At 42.1% G+C, this 5,800-nt stretch overlaps 1 protein-coding gene across 3 annotated transcripts in view; it reads right to left on the bottom strand.

Moving 5' to 3' along the window:
- Nucleotides 1-1,270, bottom strand: part of LOC109470003 (plasma membrane calcium-transporting ATPase 2-like) — a 62,472-nt gene extending 61,202 nt beyond the window's left edge. For 2 of the 3 annotated variants that reach the window (XM_019768781.1, XM_019768782.1), the window contains exon 1: nt 996-1,270. The gene's annotated coding sequence lies outside the window, so the exon portion shown is untranslated. The remainder of the gene's footprint in view (nt 1-995) is intronic. The other variant, XM_019768783.1, reaches the window with a different exon arrangement.
- Nucleotides 1,271-5,800: the final 4,530 nt, after the last annotated feature.

The following is a 5,800-nucleotide window of genomic DNA, read 5'->3' as shown; positions in this document are numbered from 1 at the left end:
ACAATTCACATTCACATGTATATGGTAAGACGTAATCAAGAGATGTTCTCTCCAACTGGAATGAATCACTCTGACACAAATGATAACCCAAAAAATGTCAGCTTTCCAGCCCTGTTGATAAAATGGAGAGTCTACTCCCCTGAGCAATCCTAGTTTGAGGGAACTGAGAATTACCACATCCATCATGCCGCGTGCATCACACAAATCAATAAGATTTGGCACTTTCACCTTTAGTTGGAGGAGAAAACGTCTTCCATGTCTGTAAATCATCCACTACCTGACAGCAGAACGGTTGGGGGAGGGGCATCTGGTTTCCAAACATAAGGCTTTCCATTCTGTATCTTGTAGTGTCTTCTAAGAATGAAACCTGGGATTATGTATGGAGGGAACCATTCTGGGGGATAATTGATAAGCTGTCTGCAAAATAACCGTGCATCAGAAATAGATTTTGCTTTCTCGAGGCCTAACCTAGGAAGGGATTGGAGTAGACATGAGTTTCTGCTACAGTAATATCTCTCCAAAATGCGTTGTCACCATCACATACTAAAAGTATACCATTGGTAGCGTCAGACATTATTTACAAGGCTTGAAATGCCCACATGCAACCTTAATTTTGCGAGAAAAAAATTCTAGATAGCAGAAAAATGCACACAACTTGCAATTTGGCGGCGTAAAAGAATGTAGACTCTGTATTATGAATCGTCTATAACAGAAACAAGAAGTGTTTTGATTCCTGTTTCAGAGACAAGAACACGCCAAGGTCACGTCTTGTTGCTGATGGTGGGCGTTGCGCGCAGGCAGCTCGCAGGAACAGGCAGGGTGCGGGTGGGGTGGTGGGTTCGGCGCACCACATGTTCTTACAGCAGCAAAGTACAGACACACATGTACACATTCGACACAATGAACATGCCAGGTTGTAAGCCATAAGCCATGGTGAACATGAACAGATATTACAAAATTAGCCAGTCATGTATTCTCAAATAATGAGTACTTACCAGTCGACGAGGAGAGGGTAGGGGTCACAGACGACCTCTCGTCACTGAAACACTTTTTTTAGCAGCGCTGGAGCCTTCGATCGACACGGTATCGATTGAGCGAGGACCGAAAACACGTCAGGGTCTTGAAGAAAGTCCTTCGCTGGAGCTAATTACCCGCAAAAGGCGAGAAAACCGCCAGGATTTTCTGCCAATTCCAAGTCAATTTTCCGATGTTCGAACGCCCGACCCCACGCTCAACCACGTGACGTATTGTTTTGTCATAGGGGATATTTCCAGCCTCTGATTGGTCAATCATCCTTATTTGCATGACTTCTCACCTTATTTGCATGTATCCATGAGCAACCATGACGTCATGACGTAACCTAACCCGGAAGCAAAAGTTCTCGGCAGGTGAGATAACGTAACATAACAGCCTCCAAGCTCCGCTCCCAACCCCAACAAGGACATTTTTATAAATCTTTATGAAGAAAGGAAAGGTCACCTTATTCAGCAGCTGAAAATGTCAGTTCGGATGCGTAATCTCCAATGGCGCAGAGGTAACTGTTAATTAACGTTTTCTGGCTGTCTTTTTTTTCTGACGGCCGGCGGCCATGTCTGCCAATTTCACCCAACAATGAACGTTGTGATAATTTTGGCCTATCCGTTACGGTTTGGGTAGAACTTTAGGTCAGAGAAACTGTAAGCTGACGCCAAGGAATCAAACAATCAGCAGTCCCATTAAATTTCATTGGTTATGGTCACATTGTCTGTGTTTCCTTAGCAAATAAGAGCCCCATTTGCATGGATTATATCAGTTGGTCATATAATATTTCTCCACTCTCCATCCATTATGACAGCCTTGCCAACAAAACAAAAAAAGGCTATTTTATCACTTCCTCATAAATTATTAAACCAGAAGTCATGATTTGAGTAAGTTATGTTTATTGATGTTCACCTTCACTAACTTCCAAATGCGGCAAGTATGAAATTCCCAGCAGTTACTAGTAACTTACTACTATGAAATTAACATGTGTAACACACAATAGCAACTGCCCATTAATATATGCAAATTAGGTCTTTATTTACATAATCTATCTTAAGATGTCCCTCTTGTTCTCAATTACATGCCACAAGTGTTTTATAGTCTTATTATCATATAGCCAGATAGCGTTGACCAATCAGAGGTCCTCATTTGCTATTTGTTATGACACCATAACACACCCAGAGGTGTTTAAATCCCATAAACACCAGAACCAATCAGCGTCGACCGATATGGCCGCCGATGACGTCATAGGGAACACGTTTTGTTCGAATTTCATCAGATCGAATGGTGGAACATGATTCGGGTTACAGAACAAACTTTGTCTAGGGACATTTTTAACTTTGCCTGCATGTCATCTAGGGGAGAGAGCATGACATAATGTACGGGGTAAGTAGGGCACACTAGTAAACATATCACACCAGCACGTAGACTTAAACATGTTTCAACACAAGTTCGTAAGACTCGCTTGTGTTGCGCTCAGAATTTAGCAGATGGATGCCGCTTTCTTGTACTTTGTAACTCGTTTGTAAAATTGTAATTATTATTAGTGGTGTGATGCCATCTTGCTTGATATTGCCTGCACGCTCAGGAATTTAGTAGTCTCATTGTTTCTGATATTGGCTCCTTGCAGCACAAGATGAACATAGCTGTTTTTTAAATTCACAGAGAAATTCCTAAGTCATAATGTAATCTAGTATGTATACATGTATATATTTGTAAATACCCTTGTGCAAATAAGCTGCGAAATTTCAAAGCATAACGACACCACTGTTTCAATATAACGTTAACTGTGGACTATGGTATATTTACACACTGCATTTTGTAAATAAAATGGCGACACACACTTTCTGTATCATAAATGTTTTATTTCCGGAAGAATAGTTACTGTAATGTTTTGCTTGTTCCTGATTGAATCACTAGACTAAGTACATTATATGCGTGTCCTGGTCAAGACAGTGTGATTGTGAGTGTACCATAACGAGCTTGTTATGGTGGCGGGGCAGAAGTGATCAAATACATGAAATTAAAGGCTGCGACTGCACGGGTACTGTTTGGCCAATAAAAAACATTTATTTTTTATATTTTCTATTTCTAAATAGTTGCGGTGGATCTTGACTGCTTAAGTAACAATGATGGCAGCTTGACCACTTGAAGGAAAGGTGGATGGAAAAAAAACAACAACAAAAGTTTGGATAGGCTCTATGATAATAATGTTAATCCCCCACCTTATCCTCGGTGTATATAAAATCCCTGGTCAGGTGTGATAACCACCTCATAAACCACCTCGTTCGCTACGCTCCAAATATACCACCAAGTGAGCGTAGCGAACGAGGTGGTTTATGAGGTGGTTATCACACCTGACCAGGGATTTTCTCACCATATACACCTCGGGGCGGGCATTAACCCTTTATTATCGAACAAAGCAGATTTATAGAATTTGCTCGTTAATTATGGTTATTAATTGTCATCTAATTATGTCAAGCATTACTTCAGCTAACTTACATACCAAAAATCATGACAATCCATCAACCAGTTTTTGAGTTATCTTCCCTCTATGATTTTCAACAATTGACCTGCAGTTCTAGAACAAGAAGCTAGGGAGGGTAAGAATTAGGAGAGTAGAAACAGAAAGACACTCCTGGTCCCAAGCCGGGAATCAAACCCACGCTAAACGAACCTAGTTCTGGGCCGGGATTGAACCAACGCCAAACCCAGGCACCAGCTCACAACCCCGACGCTCTAACGATTTGGCTAAAGAGTCTAGACCCATTGGCTGGGTCAATTAGTAGCGCCTATAACCCCCCCCCCCCATGTTACAGGAGCTTAAACTCATGTCACTTCTTCCTTAGCCCAAGAGCTATCTACTAAGGAGGGTCTGCATGCCCTTTTTCGTTAACCGTTATAGGCTAATTTAATTTACCGTTAATTGTTGCCGACCCGCTCTAATTCAACGTTAAGCGTTATCAGTATATTCCTCATGAAGCGTTACTGCTCATTTTAATTCAACGTAAAACGTTATTTGTCATCCTAAATTCAGCGTTAAGCGTTAATGAATAATTCTTTGTTACGCCTAATTTTGCCTTTCAAAGTGCAGGAAAATGCGTCATTGAAGGTTTAAAAATACAAAATTTCCCCCGCTACATTGCTCGCGCCTTTGGCCCTCGACTTGCACTTCTGCGCTCGGTCCCTTCGGCTCTAGCCAGAACCAGCTTTCCTGTCAATTTCCGAAAGTTTGCGGAGAGTTACAGACTTTTTTTAAAGTGAACCTTGACAGGCAAATTAACAAAAATCTTGAGTAAAATATGAAAACATCAGAAGGACCGACAAACACTCTCAACACCATGATTTGCCTCTCAAAAATGCGGGAAATTGCGTTTTTGAAGGCTTAAAAATCCTAAACTTCCCGGACCCCCCTAGATTAATCCATCGGTAAAACTGGGCAGACTGAAAAAATACAAGCTGACCAACGTCGACTCGGACTCCCCTTTATTTGTGGACGCACTCGGGGACCAGGGCAGGTGGAAAAACACAGGGAACACATACCTTTAATGCAAGCTTCATTACATGTAAGGTATACATAATTTTGTCAGTGATCACCTTTTCTCACAAAGCGAGATACCAAATCCAGTGCAGCTCGAAAAAAAAAAGCTTGTCAATTTACCGTTGAGCGTTGCTGACCGTCCTGAATTTACCGTTAGGCGTTATCGGCCCTGCTGAATTTACCGTTAACCGTTGCCAGGACCCCCCCATGCAGACCCTCAATTCGTGACCCTAGCTTGACTGGGCAACCCCATAGCTGCTTTGTGCCTTGTAACTTTGCGTATCATACCCTGGTACGGTCATGTCCTCCGCCTCCCTCCCTGGCACCCCACATGCTCCCTGCTGGACTTTGCCCCTGAACAGGCAGGATGGGGGCGGCCCAGGGGGGTCCCATGTACCAGATGGATGGATGTTGTACAACATGACCTGAGCGACATCAGCATCCCGCTCTCCCAGATACAGCAGCTGGCTGAAGTTGGCGGACCCTGCTGAAACTAGTTGGCTTGATGCACAGGTGCATGTGGATTGAGATTAAACAATAAGTCTTGAAACTGGATGGAGAAGGTTGATATGGAACAGTCCCTTTTGGAATGCGAAGAGAAATGGACTGAAATATGCTGTATTTGCTCCTGAACAAATGTCGGAAATTGTTAGAAATTTCTGATTGGCATTCAGCAGTTGCGACACTCCTACATGTAGATGCCATGTTTGCTTAAATTCATTGTGGATTACACATTGTTTGTTTAGTGGGGTCAAAGTGAGAAAAGACACAAAGATAGGTTATATGAGTTGGTGAAGGTTTGACATCCAGGTAATAAGATACGCCAAAAAGCAGTTACTCAAGCAACTGGATATGATTTTGGACACTGTCAGATGTTTCAGCTAGTATCCCCTACCTTTCATCAGTGACACTAAGACCAGATGAGAAATGCAGCTTTTTAAGCAACATTGATGACAACATCAAGTTCACACAGCAGCCAAGTCATGACAACATGCTCCCTTTCCAAACTGGCAGTGATCAAAAATCTCTTCCATCGGGCAGACAACATTATCACTTCAAAAATTTGATGTGACTTTATTGACTAACTGCGGTATAAGATACAAAGTAATGCATATAATGGCATATAATGGAACTACAGATCCAAAGTTAAACCAAGTACTAAAGTGAGCAAAGATAACGAAAGCAAGTACCTGTACAGATGAGTGTGTTGCAGGGAAAACTACCAGACTAAACTACTAC

Source organism: Branchiostoma belcheri, unplaced genomic scaffold, assembly GCF_001625305.1.
Source record: "Branchiostoma belcheri isolate BF01 breed outbred unplaced genomic scaffold, Haploidv18h27 scaffold215, whole genome shotgun sequence".
Lineage (NCBI taxonomy): Eukaryota > Metazoa > Chordata > Leptocardii > Amphioxiformes > Branchiostomatidae > Branchiostoma > Branchiostoma belcheri.
This window is presented reverse-complemented; position numbering and strand designations above follow the sequence as displayed.